Source organism: Macrobrachium nipponense, chromosome 19 (genome assembly GCF_015104395.2).
Source record: "Macrobrachium nipponense isolate FS-2020 chromosome 19, ASM1510439v2, whole genome shotgun sequence".
NCBI classification, from domain to species: Eukaryota; Metazoa; Arthropoda; class Malacostraca; order Decapoda; family Palaemonidae; genus Macrobrachium; species Macrobrachium nipponense.
The window spans coordinates 54,648,581-54,668,921 of NC_061088.1; the positions used below are offsets into that span (position 1 = coordinate 54,648,581).

Consider the following 20,341-nt stretch of genomic DNA (forward strand, 5'->3'; position numbering starts at 1 on the left):
GATCAAAACCACATGCATGTTACACATTTCTTTATGAAGATTGCATCAGATTTCGAAGATTCGAGAAGCTTTCGTGCCAAGAACGTTTTGTATCATCTGCCTAGTCCAGTTTCCATAAAGGAAGAGATTTCATTCTATCTTAGGACCTCGAGGCAGTCAGATCTCTCTCTCTCTCGCTCTCTCTCTCACTCGAAATCATTGAGATTATATTAACGTAACGTAAATTAGTCACTCGTAACTTGTGAGAATTTCATATTTGATATTTCTTAGAGTTTATTTAGTGTTATTTAATTTCTTTTGTGGAATCTGAACAAACATTAGTTCGTAACGGCGCCTTGTTTTTTGTGAAAGTGTGTAAGACAATACTGCAGCAGAGAAAGAAGTTGGTATACCAAAAGGTAAAGTGTTATATTTTTATTAGCTGCAACTAATAACTAAATGTTAATGGGAAAAGTGTTTGGTTAACTAATAACGGATAGGAATTGTGTTTAATTAATAATGGATAGGGAGTGTGGTTAACTAATAATTGTTAGGAACTGTGGTTAACTAATAACTAAAAACAGGTGTTTACGAAGGTTTGGTAAAAACTGATGTTTACAATGTTTTGAGTGAAAACATTTACACTTTTACACATTGCGTATTTTTGTGTTTGTGATTGTTCCATTGTTTGTGTACTTGTTCATTTTCTTATTGAAGTGTGTCTTTTTATTTTATATTTTCATTTGCATTCACAATTTAATTGACTTAGTTATTTTCATTAAGTAATCATTGCACATTTAATTAAATTTAACATTTATGAATTAATTTGCATTTACTTAGAATTCTTTTCAAGTTTTGTTGTTGTTTAGCACTTGTGAATTAATTTCAAATTTTCAATTATTGCCTAACACTTTTGAATTTCAATTGAATTAATTTTCTTGAATTTTGGGATAAATTAATTTTGATTGAATTTTACTTAATTTGATTCAAGAATTAATTAAACTTTACTTTGTTCTCAAGTAACAGTAATTTTCCCTGATATTGTGAATTTCACTTATAAATTTTGAATTTGATAATAAATTTTTGTATTTAAAATTTTTATAAGTGTTTATTTTTATACCAGTATATATATGATTATGATTATATTTATGTTAGGTAGAAATATAGAGTGGTAATTGATTTGCTTTCCTTCAATTTATTTGAAGTGACTTAGAACCAGGGAAGAACTTAGACTTCTGAAATCAGGAAAATACTTAAACTTTTAAGGTTGTTGATGGAGTGATGCCCTTTGATTAATTTAATTACTTACAAGATTACCTCACACCTGTTTTGATGAACTTAGTCTGATTTTCTGCAATACTGGTAAGTGTTAAGGGATCACTGTTGCCTTTAGAGTATTCAGTCGTTTAAACGTGTTATGAGGGTTCAGGTGTCTGTCTTTTGGTGAGGTAATATTTGATGCAAGGTAACCAGATACTTGGCACTTCGTAACAATATATATATATATATATATATATATATATATATATATATATATATATATATATATATATATATATATATATATATACTACGTTTAACCAGCTTCTCCTTACAAAAGGATGGATGCAGAGACAAACAAGCCAATGACTATCGCTGTATTCATACTTGAATTGCTGGCTCATGGATAAACACTGAAAAATACCACGATATCAGCGCTGCTCTCTATACCCACACAGAACGCGCATCAGTAGTTTGCCCAGATTTTCGCACTTCCTCCAATTTAAGGCCCCTCCTTTCTATCACCTCTTGAACGCCTTTTGTCCAGAATTTTATCTCAGAACTCTCTCCTTCATTCTTTCCCTTAAACTCTTTTGCACCTCCTCCACATATGCCCATAGTTCTCCCACAGCCGGTTCCCATTGCTTCTACAGGACTCACGCTACAAAAACGACTCATGTCAACAGTTTGTCTTTTATCTCTCATATGTATTCAAAATCAGTGCTTGATTTGTATTAAGGTGAGTTGGCTAATTAATCCTTTCATAAATTCCATAATTGACTTTCATAAACATTTCACCTCTCTCTCAAAACTTTTGTGTGTACCTGCTTACTTTCCACATATAATGTGACTCGCCTCTTCTTTCATCCTATCAACAGCTGGTATTTTTCTACCAAATGCATATTAGTCCAGCAACCCAGAGCAATCTATTCAGGCAAACGAGATACCTTCATATGTACACAGGAGCGCTTATGTTATGTCTGCCGGCGACCTGTTGGAACTCAGAGGGACCCAAAGATACATTTGATCAAACAATCGATGTGCCATCTTAAACTGATTTAAAATGAACAAGTGGGTCATCTTACTTATATAAGGCTACGTCAGATGGCTACTCCCTCCATCAACAAGAGACTCTAAAATCTGGCTCAGATCAATCATTGGAGGTACCACATGAGGTCTTTTTCGAATGAATAGATATATCTGACAAAGCACAACATTACCAGAGCAAGATATGTATAGGATACTTGGTCAACAGAAAATGGGAGACCTACCAGGAATTTTTTTTCTTTTTTTAAATTAATCTGCACTTTTCTGCCTTATTATTATAAACGTCTGAATCTACTTATTGTGATTAGGAGAGAAAGTACTGACCTCATTTATAAAATGCCAGAACATTTTATATATTTTGGGCTCTTTACCCAAACGACCACTGCTAGATTTAACTTAATTTTGTAACTTGATGATGATTTCAAAGAATGAGGTAATTTTCCACATATAGATGAGCAATGTTTTATTCTTTATAACAAAAAAAGTCATAGATGTAAGGTATTAAATCTATCGAAGTATCCCTGCTAAAATATATCTAGATTTACTCATTTTAATGCATAACTAACTTTGATTTTCTTTTTCCTTAATATATGTATTATATATATAATATATATATATATATATATATATATATATATATATATATATATATATATATATTTATATGGCTGAAAATAAAAAAATCAAAGTCTGACAAATTTCCCATACACTAAAACAGATGGGGTCAACCACACTATCAGCTACTATGGGTACAATGAGCCAGAAGTTATCCTTACCTCCTATGATATGTTGTTGCACAATGGCTAAAGATAAACCTTACATTTTCGTATCTTTTATGGTGTTTTTATCACACCTGGAATAAAGTCATTGAGTACTACCACGTAAGAACCCTACTTATTTGTACTGGTTGTTCTAGTTAAATGCTATGAAACATTTACCCCCATTTACACTACTCCGTTCAAAACACATGACAGATCATCTGCCGTCAGTGAGTTCAATATCTAACCATCAGTCAGGGTAATGCCCAACTCACACTGCCGATTCTACGCCACGCACATTGTAATGGTTGATTCTGGCGATCATCGGCATCAGTCGTAGTCCTTGGGCAGAAAGAAAAAAAAATTGTCAGCAGGTCGGTCACACATTTGCGATTCGAGGCTGCACGTGTCATAACTGCTGAGTTACTATACCATTACTACGACCAAATATTCACGAATCGTAACCGTGTCGTCGAGTTTGCCAATGAGCATCAAGTGATGACATATGTTTTAAATGGATGGTGGAGTGAGGTGGGGGAATACTGACATAATAGTAGAAAAAATTGCCTAAAAAATCATTTTTTTATCTGAGAGAGTGCGCACCGTGCCCAAAACAAACTGCACAACATGGCCCACCTATGGTATACTCATAAATCCTTAAATCTGAGAATAAGTGTCATATTTTGCCCTTTAAAAATTTTCAGGACTTCGGTCGGTGCTCCGAAAACGCGGGGAAACACCGGTGGGGGGTAGGGGAACCCTCTAAAACCCAAATTTCCCGTTTTTAGCATAATGACACTGATGATCAGGCTTCCAAGAAGGCAGTAGACTAGACAAAAAAAAAAAAAAAAAAAATTAATGATATTTGACTGTGAGGACTGCAATCAGACAAGGAGAAAGCTCTAACTAACTTTATTGAACAGAGACAGCTGTATATGAGGCAGCAGTGCGGACAGAAATGTAATGTCTGTCATGCTCGCACATACAAAAGGGAGGGTGCCCCCGCTGCGATTGTGTTTCTTTGCAGCTGAAAATATACATATATCTTCATGCAGAGAGTACATTTTTCCATGACATGCTCTACATTTTAGTATATGGTATAAAAAGTATGTACAGAGGAAGGACGGACATTTGGCGAAATGCTGTCCTTAGAAGACATATGAATAGGTAAGTTGAATCCACCCAATAAAAATTTCCTGTTTTTAGCATGATGACACTGATATTGTATCATAATGCACTAAATATCACCTTCAAATTTACACAAAAAAGCACTGTTCCACGTTTTGTTATGGAATTCAAAAATATTCAAAATTTCAAAATATTCAAAACTTCAAAAATATTTAAAAATATTCATAATTTCACGCATCTGTGTTGGCGGTCGATGTTTCCCCTCATATTTATGGTCCATAGACTATCCTCCGCACCATTTTTTTTTTAAACTGCCGTGGCAGCCAATTTGAAAGGACACTTTATTTCACTTGATAACATATCAATATGGCTATATTGTAATGAAACTCAATTAATACAATCACACCATATTCACGGATATGAGGCACTATATGAGAAGCGTGAAAAATTATAACAGACATCAAAAAACTAAATTTTCTTACCTGATAAAGACAGATGTCATGATGGCATAAACCTGTTGCTTTCCTTTTGTTCACTGAGATGGTTGCTGTGTTTTTTGTCAGTTTCGGCATGAAATTTGAAATCGTTTTCATACCAGAACTTTCGATCAGTGTTCCCCCCTCGGTCAGTATTCACCCACTGATCACCTGCATATCGCAATTGCGAGTTACATTTGCACAATCTAATTATGACAAATGGTGACGCCATTGCGTCAGTTACATCTTGCATAATAACGTGGTGACAAATGACAGTTGTTGCGACTCGACTGCGTAATTATGATTCATGGTGGCTGTTGGAAAATTGTTCATAACTGCATTGTAATGCCATTGTAATGAGCAAATTTTCAGCCATTACGCCATGCTCGGTCTTGAATTGCCAATGCTTAAGTCGGGGATAAGACTGATAACTGCAGAATCACGAAAAGAGCGATAAATGTAGCCACTGAGACTCACCAAGAATATGGTATTGTCACTCAGGACCTGGTTGTAGCTCTCAAAGCATAATCTATTTAAGCATTGAATTTACTTCATTACAACAAACTCATTATGCTTGCAAATATCCGCTTAAATTTGGCTTTCTATTCTGCTATCAATACAGTCATCATGAGAGTGGTGTAGAGCACCTGCTAACAGATGCTGGGATATTGCCTAAAGGGGTACTGAGTGGTTTTGTTCCAGATAAATGATATAATGAGTTTGTCTAGATTTAAAACACCTTTAATGTTGCAATATAAAGAATGATTTATAGCTTTCTACTTCATTCTTCCACAGGAGAGGCGAGATAGTATTAAAGTCCTTAGTGCACAGCCAAGTTTCAAAGATCACACATACCAGTTAGGACCCGTCTTCAAGAGTAGTGTCAGGCATGATTGACTTCTCTGGATTAAAGCAACACAAATATCATTATTGAGGGTGTGTTCTATGGGAGGGTCTTAACCCTGGAGTAGCCTAAGAAATGAGGAGCAACATCACCCATTAGGGAAATTATATGGTTCAACTCAGCTGGATATTTCAGTGACAGATCTGCAGAACATGTTAGGATTATAGGTACCTGAAGGAGCAGCCTGCAACACAGGCACAGTTGCGAGCATTGGAATTTAGGGGCCTTCACTAAAGGGATGTCTTGACCAATTTATTTAAAGGATTATGTGGCCCTTTCTCCTCAGTAATTCAGAATTTTAAAGTTTGTGCAATTTAATTTTTATTCCTCATGCAATCTATTTTATGTTAAGAAAACCCGATGATTACTGATTTGGATCCTTCTCACACTAAGAAGCTTAAGAATGGAAACTGACTGGGCCAAGAGACCTACCATACCAGGTAGTCTTTTCCAGGAAATGAAGCTGGAGTATGAGATTATGGAGGATCTACAGAATAGCTAACCAGATGTAGTTACCAAGTTAAAATTGGTAATGATTCAAGTTATAAACTAACCTGGAGTGGTGATTCAGGAAGTTCAACTGAGATCTACATATCCAGTCAAAATTAAGTTTTTACTCATATATTATTTTGTGTAGGTACTAATGAATGTGCTTGGTCTTTCTTGTAAGCCAAAGTGAAACAATGTATATATTGTGAAAATATCATGTTACCTTTTTTTTCATCCCTCTTTCACACACACGTTTAAACTGTTAGATGGAAGATTAGACATATATCCAGTATACGTTTGAGGGAGCAAAGGTTGAATCATCGAGAATAGGAAAATGATTTTATTTAAAAGTAGCTCATCGACTCGGACGTTTCAAGGAAGAAACCCCACATGCCTCTCCAAATTCCATTCTCGAGAATTTGTTTATCAAGGAGAGAAAATCCATCAATCAACCTGACCATGTTGATGCCCTTCTTTGTATCTGACATCTTCAAGCTTGCCAGATGGACACCTGCTCAGATAACTGGCTAAACCCACTAACTGCAGCAGTGCACCAATGAGTTTCTTTAAGAACTTGTCTCTTGCTAAGCATATTACTGATCGCATTTAACTTCTTGAGAGTCATCCTTTTGAACCGACGGAGTATGTAAATATAGGTACAGTAAAGAGAAGAAAAAGGAAATATGAGCATTATGATAAAAGAAAAAAATGAGAAGAATAAGTGAGGTAGGAGAGGGATCTAAAGTAAATACATATTGACTTTGTCAAAAGAATGAAAACAACGAGGTTTATTGTTGGCAATTTATCCCCACTTTCCTGATCCGTGATTCCGTGACTCGTGAGTGAATTGTCGTTACTCGTTAGTCGTTACACAAACACCGAAATTGCTGTTGGTGCTCCTCCGCCCAGATCGCGCGTCGCCACCGTAATTCAACTGAACCGAAAATATTCTTTTTTGTCAGTGTCCAATTTCAATGTGTACTAGGGTGTGTAATGCAATTGAAACCAAAGACTGCTCTATCTTCCAGAGGTTAATTACGATAAGAATTTCGGGTAAGATAAAAACATGTTTTACATTCTTCTACAGCGGTGGCTAGCCTATACCTACCGGACAGATAATGGCCGTTTTTCAAATATAGATAGATTTAAAATGAATAAATCTGCAGACACAGAGAAGCCCTCCGTTACATTATGGATGCATTTCCAGCAATCAAAAACTGATTCTGTATGGCCTAGTAGTGAGGCCATCTTTTCTGCAGCGTTCCGTTAATGCAGGTCTTGGTAGCCTACAATTGGCTGAAAAAAAGCTAATTTTGATATGATAAGGTCTGGGTAATCCTTACTGCATTTATACACCTCTCTTCCCATTATGTGACCAGTAATACTTAGAACAATTAATAGATTTTACAATGGGTTTGGGTTGTATGTGAGAGTGATGAGTGATTTTCGTTATTTCCAAGGGAAACCACCCAATTGGGAGGTGCTAATTTCCAGAACATGGGGAGATCCTTAATGAAGACTCATTATTTGCGGCAGAAATGAAGTAGAGTATCAGTAGATCACGTAAAAAAAGTGGAACCCCATATTTCGGTATTCCATTAGAAGGGAGCTGCTGTGGGAAACAGGGTTATCGATGAAGGATACATAAACAGGGGAAACGAGGGTTCCCTAACTTAACCTCACTTAGGGTACGTGCCGGTTTATTTGCCGTCTATTTTCGCTTGTATTTCTACCCTACCCAAAACCCTGCATTCCTAACGGGTCCCCCTTACCGTAGGATAGAGTTCGAGGTGAAATACAGGTTGATTACCGTCGGCCGCCGAAAAACGACATTCAACTAGCAACCACAATAGTACTGTAGAAAAAGCCTACCACCAAGGAAATACCTGGTGCCCCGCTATTGGTTAGATTAACCGCCTTGGTCTCATAGTTATAAAGGGAGAGATTGGACAGTCCATATACTTAGAATAGAGAGAGAGAGAGGGAGGGAGAGAGAGAGATTGGACAGCCTATGATAGCCAAACCAGTTTGTGACGTGCACCCCCTGTACCATCACTGTGTGTTGATTATTATATAGATAAACGATGATGACACTCGGTCTAGTGTGAAACCCAGTACTCTTTAAATTAAATTGTGTTTACTCAGCTGTCCCTGAACTCAGTGATTTATGCACCATCTACTAAATACAGTATGTACTGTATGCAGAAATAAAAATATTTGATTTTGCTGGTATATTTTTTTTATAGTTAAGCCATAAAGTTATGCAGATATAGCGACTTACAACATTATGAATCTATGATCATGCTGTGTTGGCAGCCATTTTTCTCAGCAGACTTTAAAGATTCGTAAACGATCTTTGCTGCATTTACCAAAGATCGTTTACGAATCTTTAAAGTCTGCTGAGAAAAATGGCTGCCAACACAGCATGATCATAGATTCATAATGTTGTAAGTCGCTATATCTGCATAACTTTATGTAGAAACATAAATATTAATTGTATCTGCTGTAGTTTTTATACACATGAGCAATAAATTTGACCAATTTGCTTATGTTATGGGCCTTTCTTGCCACCATAAATTTACAGTTTTTTTTCTTCAGAGGCAGAACTGATTATTGTTGTTCTTTATTCATAGGTCAAACTGATAGATAGTAAAATATTACAACAGTATTGCTAAAATAATTGTCATTTCTAATACTGTCATCCCTCATAAGCTTCAGCATTAGGCATAATGATATTATTGATAGCCTAGGTTTAATACGCTTGGTACCTAACAGCCAATATTCAATAGGCTGTACAATCATTTTATATGATTTTAAAATTTACTTTACCAGATACTATAGGAACACAATTAATATTGTAGTTTGCAGGGCTTTATAAATCTTGCCATTGCCAGTACTGATGTATATGCCAGCTTGCCCCATATGGTTACTTCTCATTAGATTAAATCTGCTTTGATAGCCAATTGTTGCCTCTTAACATAATCTGGACTTTAAAGTCTGTTGCAGAAACTTAAGCTCATGCATTGCTGGGGGTTTGAAAATGTACTGCAGCAGAAAATACTTGCTGCAAAGCGTGATCCATTGTTTGGTTCTTTATCGCTTTTGCAGTTTCTAACCCAAGTAACGTAATGTTCTCACTCTTGGTTCTTGTCAGGAAATCTATCGCACAAAATTGACAAAAATTGGTTCTGAATCATATATGTCTCATATTATTAACAGGCCTCCTACACTAACCTGCAGACATTTTTAAGTCATACTTGAACCTATGACATTATTTATTTATTTACGGTGTACATGTAATTACAATCTGCATTAATACATATTCATACAGTTGTGATTTAAGGGAGAATACTCTGTATATACTGTACAGAACCAGATCAAAGCATATGAACCATGATATAGATGCTGTTTGTACAGCTTCAAGTAAAATTATTACCAGGAGGTTTATATACGTATAGAGCTATGAAACATGTCAGTCATGCTGACCTGTAATTCAACATACTTATTTACATCATATAGTCTGAGTTAGGCTAGCCTATATAATTAACATAGCTAGCCAAGACTGGTGATGTATTTCATAGTCTGTGCAGAGGGACAAATAGATAAATCAGCTGCATGAACGTTATGCAAAGTTAGGGTACCTTAATAAGCTAAGAGTCAATGGTAGGCTACCCATGGTTATTTGATGGTGAACTCTGGTAGACTAGCTAGTTGGTAAAGTTTACTTTTAAAGCTATAATGTAGTATGAATTTGAAGTATCCTTTAGGGTAAAAACAATAATGGTAAAATTGAAGAATATTACTACCTTGTAAGTGTTCTGGCAGATCTAATTCAATGGGACAGGCATCTTCTGACAGCTTAGTCCTCTGCATACTAGGAGGTTGGAGGAGTTATTGATGATATGGTAAATAACATTATAACACTTAACACAAAGCTGCAGCAGGCCTAAGGTTAGGCCTATGATACTAGAACTTAAAACTGCAGCAGACCTAGGGTTAGGCCTCATGATAATGCACATTGTAGAACTAGTGGTAGGGAAAATTGTCATGCTACACCATAGTTATATGGACTGAGGGTAACCCTATATGGCAATTTTGTAGGCTTTATGAATTTAATGTCAGATAGGCTGCAATTAAAAACTTATCACAACATTCATTATTACAATATTAACATTTATTGTGCTCTGTTATATGATACAGTGTATCCCTAGTATTAGCGGGGGATGCGTACCAGATCCCCTTGTGAATAGCTAGAATCCGCAAATAGTTAGAACCCCTATAAAAATGCTTAAAACTGCCCAATTTGTTAGTTCAAACTCAAGAAAACCCACTGAAAAATACTTATACCAGGTATTTTATATAGTTTTATCACAAAAAGTGCATTTAATCACGGAAGTGGTATGAAAATTCTGTAATTTGTGGATATTTCTCATAGAAAAATACTAGAGTTTTCCACGAATAATGGGTACATGAGGTCCATAGAGAAATCCGCGAATACGCGAGTCCTCTAATCTGGATTCTGGGAATATTTTGGGTCGACTGTATCATATTTTTGTTTCAGTTTTGAATACTCAAATAAAAAGAAGCGCCTGCTTCTTCAGGCTTGTAAATATTGACTGGTGCCCTACTTAAATCCATCCTTTTCCAATATCTCATGACATTTCGTGAATGAAGATACGTCCCCTGTTCTTTTGTGATCCTGTTTCTGTATGTAACACAGTAGATGGCCCAGCACTGGTTGCCAGAGCTGGCTCTGTTGCTGCTGGTCTGTGCAGTCGAGGATCTGCCATTTCTGGGAATCAACACAAGCAATAACAAGTGCCTCAGTGGTGTGGTCGGTATAGTGTTGGCGTGCTACCTCCGTGGCCGAGAGTTCAAGTCTTGGTTATTCCATTGGGTGTAAGAGATGTGCATTTCTGGTGATAGAAGTTCACTCTCTACGTGGTTCGGATGTCATTTAAAGCAGTTGGTGCTGAATAACCACTGGTTCCATGCAATGTAAAAATGCCATTCAAATAAACAAGCAATTGTGCCCTACTTGCACACAACAGTCATGTGACTGTCCAATCTCTTCCTCTATCTCTATTCCTTATCTCTTCACCCTGTCACAGTGGGCTGGAGAAGTGTTAGGAACCGGGTTTGCAAGACATCCTAGGTATTGGAACTAAATATGGAAATAAACACATAAGTAAAATAACATTTGGTTCCCTCTGGATTTCCAATTTTCCATGTATTGTAGAATCACATTTACTACAGAATTTTAGCTTCAAAAGTAATATACTGTGTATAATGTGTTCATTGTTAGGTGCAAGCCTACATATGTGGTAATATACTGCACCATCTTCCGTTTGTTTTGCATGGGTAGTTAATCTAATACACAGCAGCACATTACCCTCAAGTCTGTTTTCTAGGTTCTTTTAAGTTTAACTTAGCTTACCAGCTCATCAAAAGATGGTGCTGTGACTGCTCTGAATGAAAGCTTTGCTGAGATTAGAGATTCGGTGATCGAATCAGACCACTAAAGTATAATATAACTCACTTCTTTTTTTTTATTCTAAACGTAATTTGACCAAAATCGAAACCATTTACAAACTGATCAAAAGAAAGGTAGAAAGTTGATGTACCCCATGCCAAGGTTCTTCGCATTAGTAAGACATGCCTAGCATAGAGTTAGGTTTTTTTTTTTTTTTTTTTTTTTTTTTTTTTTTTTTTTTTTTTTTTTTTTTTTTAGCTGGTACCATTTTAATGGGCTAGTTTTTAAAAAATACTTGAGCGCAGGAATGCCCTTGGATGGAAGTTTTGCCCAAATTAATCTGTTGAGGTTTACACGGACCATTTGTCACATGCTACAGTATTAAAGACATGGAATTAAGATCTTTTTTATCAGTGCCATGAAAGTTCTTGCACTCCTATGATGCACTATGATGTACAGTGGAATGATGAATTTCGAATTTTGAAATCATCCCATCCTACCAATCATCCAGGCTTTTATTCTTGCCATGGCCCCGCCCCTCTTCCAGGACAGTCCCATTTATTTCTACGTTTACCTGTATCCGATCCGCAAATGGTTGCTGCTGGTGAGCTCAGTCAAAAGTCAGTTCGCAGCAGAAGCTACACCATTTCCATGTGATGTTCTATGACAGGTAAGAGACTTTGCTATGATGTAGTGACTGATAATTATGATAATCCAGTTTCCCTGAGTGAAGGATGGGTTCCATCCAAGAAAGTCCTTTTGCAAAGGTATTTATTAATTACACTTTTTTGGCGATCATTGCATGTTGCTTCAAGCACAGCCATGATAACTAACTAAATAAAGTACATGTAACCCAGTGTGTGAATATCCTTGGCACTTCTCACTTGTTATGTTCGGAATGATCATATACAAAACAAACCAACCAACCTCGAGCGGAATGTTTACTAACAGAAAAATGTTAAATAATTGGATAAGAATTTGTTATAAATCATTTAATTCCTTATCCAAGTTGTTGTATTCCAAGTAATAGTTAAGGGGTTCCAATCAACGAGTATATTGCAAGCTAATCGATTAAGTAGAATAAAACCATAAAAAAATATTGGCTGAAAATATACCTTAAAACCTAACTTTATAAATTTTAAGATGTTTTGGGGTGTGGATTAATCTTTTCTCTCTTTTTACAGTGCATGCCATATATTACTTTTGATCGTTTTGAATTACGGTAACCTGGCTACTGTAACATGCCTCTGGACTCAATGGCCTGAGCCTGGCACCAAAGATTTGCTTTCAAGTGAGGGCATGTTCTGTACCAGGATTATCTGGAATTATAGGAGACACGTGCAAACTTGATTAAGCGATGGGTTAGCCGGGCCCCGGGGCCGTTACCCAGATTTTGACCATGGCCTTGTCGCAATATTCTTGGGAGCGCAAAACTTCAAAGGCGATTTGAAACAAAGTAGTGATGTCCTCCAGCTCACACTGGAAATCTCTCAATGTTCAAACATTCTACACATCTTTCAAAATTCCTGGATTATGTTAATGCTGTCACTTTATATTTTACAGTGTTTTTCTTCCTAATTATAGCCTAACTGGCCTGGCGTAACCTGTGTTGGTGAATTACATAATGCCCAAATGGATTTCCCGCATGGAGATAACTGGTGATTTCCTCACATGGCAGTAATGGATTATTTCTGATTTCCTGCATGGAGATAACGGGGTGATAACGGGTGATTTTATAATGAGTGATTTCCCGTATAGAGATAATGGTTGATTTCCCCACATGGTGATGATGGCACATTTCCCGCTTGGCGGTAACGGGTGATTTCCGATTTCCCGCATGGAGAAAACGGGTGATTTCTGGCATGGAGATAATGAGTGATTTCCTGCTTGGAGATAACGGGTGATTTCCAGCATTGACACCTCTAAGTTCAGATGGTCCAAGTCCAGTATGAGTTGCAACTTGCAAAGGGATTTGTGCTTTTTTTTGCGTTGAATGTTTTGTTGATCTATACTTGAGAAACAAACTCTGGTCCTTTCTTAATCCTATTTTTATTTATGTACTGGTATCATATTTTTCTTTGGATTACTTAATAGAACCAATTTATTAGTCTGTTAACTGTTTCTAGGCAATATATAAATTAAAACTCAGAACAAAAGTATATATTAGTGAATACGAGTAAGCACTACATACCTAATTTGTTAAGTCTTCTAAAGGTAGATATAATATAAGCCAAACTGTATCCAGCTAACAAAGAGATTAAATACTTAATAGTTATACTTGATGTTATTTTTCAATATAACTTATGCATTTCAAATTTTTTTTATATAACCCTTCATATGACATTTCAGCTTTTGAACCTTTAACATTAATATACAATAACCAGAGAAAGAGAATGATTTTAGTAACTATATATTTTCCTAAATAACAGCGCTATGGAGGGAACAAGTATCGGTATCGGCCAAATATTTGGTATCGGTGCATCCCTAATGTATATATATGTATATTATATATAATATAATATATATATAGGATATATATATATATAATATATATATATATATAGTATATAGTATACTATATATATATAGTATATAGTATTATCATATCCATATATAGTATATAGTATAGTAGTATATATGTATATATATAGATATATATATATATATATATATATATATATATATATATATATATAATTTATATATCTATGTATGATAATATATATATATATATATCATATATATATATATATTATTATATATACTATACATTTGGAGTAGGGAGACGCGTTCTGTCTTTCATCCATTTATTAGCGCCGACGTTTCGTATCAGCTTGATACATTTTCCAGGCTGAAAACGATTACACATCAATTGCGATAAGTAAAAAGATACACACAATGTTTACCAACACAAAACCAAAATTAAAAACCTTTTAATAAATTAAGAATAAAAACAGAATAAAAAACAGAAACACAGAATAACAGTGAAAGGGCTAGGAGCGAATACAGAGAAACAAATTAGCTAAAAAAACTAAAAAATAATAATAATAATAATAATAGATATAATAATAATAATAATAATAATAATAATAATAATAATAATAATAATAGAACAAACAAGACACCTACCCACAGCGGTAGGGTCAGAACTGACACGAAGAATTGTTATGGAAGGGAGTGTAAACAAAACAACAGGTAATTAGGCAATAAACAGTTGGGTGGAAGACGACTGGTGGTTAAGAGAAGGTACAGTTAGCTTGATTATTATTGATCAAGGTGGTTAGTTGTCTATATGTCGGGTTCTTCCTACAATATTAAAATGACTGGCATCTATGTGTGTTTTGCAACTTTTACTGTGATTTCTTATGTTAGATTTGTTCTGGATTTGATAGTTCGACAACCCGTTCTATGGCTAATTCCTTGATGAGAGGAAATTCGGACTTTTAGCAGCCTCCTGGTGCAACCGATGTAAGTGCCGAGATCACATCTGGGACAATTATACTTATAAACGACACCGGAGGCAAAAAGGGGGCTGACCTTATCCTTGACATGGAAGAGTGAGCCGATAGTTTGGGGGTTTATGGGAATTAGTTTCAAATTAAGGGCAGGCAATTGCTCATTGAATAGGTTGATGCATTTTTTCCTAAATTTATTATTATGGAGGAACAGAAAGGGAAATCTAGCAACATACGGAGCTTGGGGACACTATGGACTATTGGAGGTGGATTGAATTTCAGATTAGTAGCCTATTAAGGGATCTATGAAAAATTGCTGGAGGGAAATAATTATCCTTAAAGTGAATCAGCAAGGAAAGTCACTTCAGTATGAAAGGTAGACCAGCTTGATGTCCAGATAATGGCTCTATGGAGGAGAGTTGATACGGAATTCATTTTAAAGTTAAAAAACATGAACTATAAAAATTGGTCCCAGGCCAGTAAAGGTGCTCTTTCTATCAATACCAGTATGAAAGCAGACTCGTCCTTGGAATATCCTCACTCAAGGAACGGAAGTGAATTCTGTGTTTCTGGTTTCAACCGTAAATCTAATGTTTATGGTGTTGGTTGTTTAAATACTCAAGAAAGGTATCAGCATGGTAATTACATCTGAACAAGGCGAAAGTGTCATCTAAGCAGCGTCTATAAAAGAGTGGGCGGAAATTAGGTGGGCATACATTTAGAGCTCGCTCCTTCAGGGAGCACATAAATGTTAGCAAAAATAGGACCCAGAGGGCTTCCCATGGCCATCCCCTCAGTCTGCTTAAAAACCGTATTATTAAAAACAAAGGGCGTATCCAGCACGGGTAATTCTAAAAACAACTTGAATTTGAGTTCTATTAAAATTGTTGAACAAGCAATCGTCAGTGGGAAATAGCCTGTCTAAAATGATGTTGATAGTCTCAACAACGGGAACATTTGTAAACAGAGTTCCACGTCAAAGCTCGCCATGTACAGATCTGAGTCCTGCGTAATAATGTCATCTTTAAAGGAGGCCGAGTTTATTAATGTGTATTTATTGTGAGTCAGTGGTTGGAGTAAGGGACTAGAAATTTGGCGAGTTTATAGCTAGCAGTGTTAATGGAAGAAAGGATAGGTCTCAAAGGAATTCATTCTTTGTGTATCTTTGGCAGTCCGTACATAAGTCCATATGTAGATCCTGTTACAAAAAGGTGGCCTGATACGTATTTTCATCTATTGCTTTGGTTTGTTTTAGGGTTTCTAAGAAATCTGTTGATTTTATCTTCGGTTTAGTAATATTGTAAAGGTCTGGGTCACCAACTTTGGTAAATTTTGAAGAGTCGTTTAAAATGTCATTCATTATTTGTATGTAGTCATGTCTGTCAAGGATAACTGTACCTTTACCTTTGTCTGGACGAGTAATTATTACATTTTTATCTTTGGCTAGGTTTTTCAAAATGTCATAATCATTCTTGGTAAAAAAAAAGGAGCCCATCTAGTTTTAAGATTATTAAAAGAGCTGTGGGCGAGGGCTGAGAATTGTGATCTTAAAAACTCTATATTTTTGCAAAAGGAAGTTTTAATTATTCTCTGAAAAAGTATCTCGAGAGGTAAAAAGAATTGCTGATAATTTGGGCGATAGTTGGGGAGGCAAAAGTCTAACCCTAAGGACAGTAGGAATTCCTCTCTCTTCGAAAGTATTCGTTTGGAAAAATTGAACACAGAATAATCTTATTATTAAGTAAAGGAACGGTAATACCTAAATTTCGAAGTTTTGTGAAATGTCTATCTTCAACGGTCCGAACAAAGGAGGAAATAGCCTTATTAAAAATAAATGGTTAAAAATGATAGAGGTCCAATATGTCCAACGAATTGAGTACACCAGTCCTGAATCTCGTCATTTGGTCATGTGCGCGATGAAGTTCCTTGGTCTTTGAACGTATTTCCAGCTCAAGAAGGTTCCTAGTAGCATCAGTGTAAAACTCAGAGCTGTACAGGGAGGCCTTTTGAGTAAACTTTGAACTTTATAAACTTAGGCACTATATTATTGAATTGACAATATCTCAAAAGTTGAGGTCGAGGTTGATTTTGTTGTATTTCTTGGTGTGTTTCTCCAAGGAACGGCAGTTGGCTAAAAGCTGTGGATCGTATCTCGTTCGTATTAGCGAGTGGAAATCCTCCACTCCTCGGGAACGAAGGCGGAGGAGAAACAGGGCGGCAAAGAGGAAGCTTGCGAAAGTCATGGTGCTAGCGAATCGTAGTCCAGAAGGTCAATCCAACATAGAAGTATGGAGACAGGAGCAATCACTCAGGGATAGACATATTGGAGTAGGGAGACGCGTTCTGTCTTTCATCCATTTATTAGCGCCGACGACGTTTCGTATCAGCTTGATACATTTTCCAGGCTGAAACGATTACACATCAATTGCGTATAAGTAAAAAAAGAAAAAGACACACAATGTTTACCAACACCAAAATTAAAAACCTTTAATAAATTAAGAATAAAACAGAATAAAACAGAAACACAGAATAACAGTGAAAGGGCTAGGAGCGAATACAGAGAAACAAATTAGCTAAAAAATAATAATAATAATAATAATATGAAAAATAATAATAATATAATAATATAATAATAATAATAATAATAATAGAACGAACAAGACGCCTACCCACAGCGGTAGCGGAAGGAGAACTGACACGAAAAATTGTTATGGAAGGGAGTGTAAACAAAACAACAGGTAATTAGGCAATAACAGTTGGGTGGAAGACGATTGGTGGTTAAGAGAAGGTACAGTTAGCTTGATTATTATTGATTCAAGGGTGGTTAGTTCGTCTATATGTCGGGTTCTTCCTACAATATTAAAATGACTGGCATCTATGTGTGTTTTGCAACTTTTACTGTGATTTCTTATGTTAGATTGTTCTGGATTTGATAGTCGACAACCCGTTCTATGGCTAATTCCTTGATGAGAGGAAATTCGGACTTTTAGCAGCCTCCTGGTGCAACCGATGTAAGTGCCGAGATCACATCTGGACAATTATACTTATAAACGACACCGGAGGCAAACAGGGGGCTGATCTTATCCTGACTTGGAAGAGTGAGCCGATAGTTCGGGGGTTTATGGGAATTAGTTTCAAATTAAGGGCAGGCAATTGCTCATTGAATAGGGTGATGCATTTTTTCCTAAATTTATTTATTATGGAGAAAGGGAAATCTAGCAAACATACGGAGCTTGGGACACTATGGACTATTGGGAGGTGGATTGAATTTCAGATTAAGTAGCCTATTAAGGGATCATGAAAAATTGCTGGAGGGAAATAATTATCCTTAAAGTAATCAGCAAGGAAAGTCACTTCAGTATGAAAGGTAGACCAGCTTGATGTCAGATTAATGGCTCTATGGAGGAGAGTTGATACGGAATTCATTTTAAAGTTAAAAAACATGAACTATAAAAATTGTCCCCAGGCCAGTAAAGGTGCTCTTTCTATAAATACAGTATGAAAGCCAGACTCGTCCTTGGATATCCTCACATCAAGGAACGGAAGTGAATTCTGTCTGTTTCTGTTTTAAACGTAAATCTAATGTTATGGTGTTGGTTGTTTAAATACTCAAGAAAGGTATCAGCATGGTAATTACATCTGAACAAGGCGAAAGTGTCATCTATGTAGCGTCTATAAAAGAGTGGGCGGAAATTAGGTGGGCATACATCTAGAGCTCGCTCCTCCAGGGAGCACTAAATATGTTAGCAAAAGTAGGACCCAGGGGGCTTCCATGGCCATCCCTCAGTCTGCTTAAAAACCGTATTATTAAAAAACAAAGGGCGTATCCAGCACGGCTAATTCTAAAAACAACTTGAATTGAGTTCTATTAAAAATTGTTGAACAAGCAATCGTCAGTGGGAAATACGCCTGTCGTTAATAAAATGATGTTGATAGTCTCAACAACGGGAACATTTGTAAACAGAGATTCCACGTCAAAGCTCGCCATGTACAGATCTGAGTCCTGCGTAATAATGTCATCTTTAAAGGAGGCCGAGTTTATTAATGTGTATTTATTGTGAGTCAGTGGTTGGAGTAAAGGACTAGAATTTGGCGAGTTTATAGCTAGCAGTGTTAATGGTAAGAAAAAGGATAGGTCTCAAAGGAATTCCTTCTTTGTGTATCTTTGGCAGTCCGTACATAAGTCCATATGTAGATCCTGTTGCTTGTTCAACAATTTTAATAGAACTCAATTCAAGTTGTTTTTAGAATTAGCCGTGCTGGATACGCCCTTTGTTTTTAATAATACGGTTTTTAAGCAGACTGAGGGGTGGGGATGGCCATGGGAAGCCCTCTGGGTCCTACTTTTTTGCTAACATATATGTGCTCCCTGGAGGAGCGAGCTCTAGATGTATGCCCACTCAATTTCCGCCCCACTCTTTTTATTTAGACGCTACATAGATGACACTTTCGCCTTGTTCAGATGTAATTACCATGCTGATACCTTTCTTGAGTATTTAAACAACCAACACCATAACATTAGATTTACGGTTGAAACAGAAAACACAGAATTCACTTCCGTTCCTTGATGTGAGGATATCCAAGGACGAGTCTGGCTTTCATACTGGTATTTATAGAAAGAGCACCTTTACTGGCCTGGGGACCAATTTTTATAGTTCATGTTTTTTTAACTTTAAAATGAATTCCCGTATCTAACTCTCCTTCCCTAGAAGCCATTAATCTGACATCAAGCTGGTCTACCTTTCATACTGAAGTGACTTTCCTTGCTGATTACTTTAAGGATAATTATTTCCCTCCAGCAATTTTTCATAGATCCCTTAATAGGCTACTTAATCTGAAATTCAATCCACCTCCAATAGTCCATAGTGTCCCCAAGCTCCGTATGTTTGCTAGATTTCCCTTTCTCCATAATAATAAATTTAGGAAAAAATGCATCACCCTATTCAATGAGCAATTGCCTGCCCTTAATTTGAAACTAATTCCCATAAACCCCCGAACTATCGGCTACTCTTCCAAGTCAAGGATAAGATCAGCCCCTGTTTGCCTCCGGTGTCGTTTATAAGTATAATTGTCCCAGATGTGATCTCGGCACTTACATCGGTTGCACCAGGAGGCTGCTAAAAGTCCGAATTTCCTCTCATCAAGGAATTAGCCATAGAACGGGTTGTCGACTATCAAATCCAGAACAATCTAACATAAGAAATCACAGTAAAAGTTGCAAAAACACAAACATAGATGCCAGTCATTTTAATATTGTAGGAAGAACCCGACATATAGACGAACTAACCACCCTTGAATCAATAATAATCAAGCTAACTGTACCTTCTCTTAACCACCAATCGTCTTCCACCCAACTGTTTATTGCCTAATTA

At 36.3% G+C, this 20,341-nt stretch overlaps 1 protein-coding gene and 1 long non-coding RNA gene across 3 annotated transcripts in view; one reads left to right on the forward strand and one right to left on the reverse strand.

The window, feature by feature from the left end:
- Nucleotides 1-20,341, reverse strand: part of LOC135217062 (uncharacterized) — a 144,214-nt gene that overhangs the window by 10,059 nt on the left and 113,814 nt on the right. The gene's annotated exons all lie outside the window — the stretch shown is intronic.
- Nucleotides 6,650-20,341, forward strand: part of LOC135217063 (uncharacterized) — an 89,369-nt gene continuing 75,677 nt past the window's right edge. The window contains exon 1 of the long non-coding RNA XR_010315029.1: nt 6,650-7,094. This is a non-coding gene — a long non-coding RNA (uncharacterized LOC135217063). The remainder of the gene's footprint in view (nt 7,095-20,341) is intronic.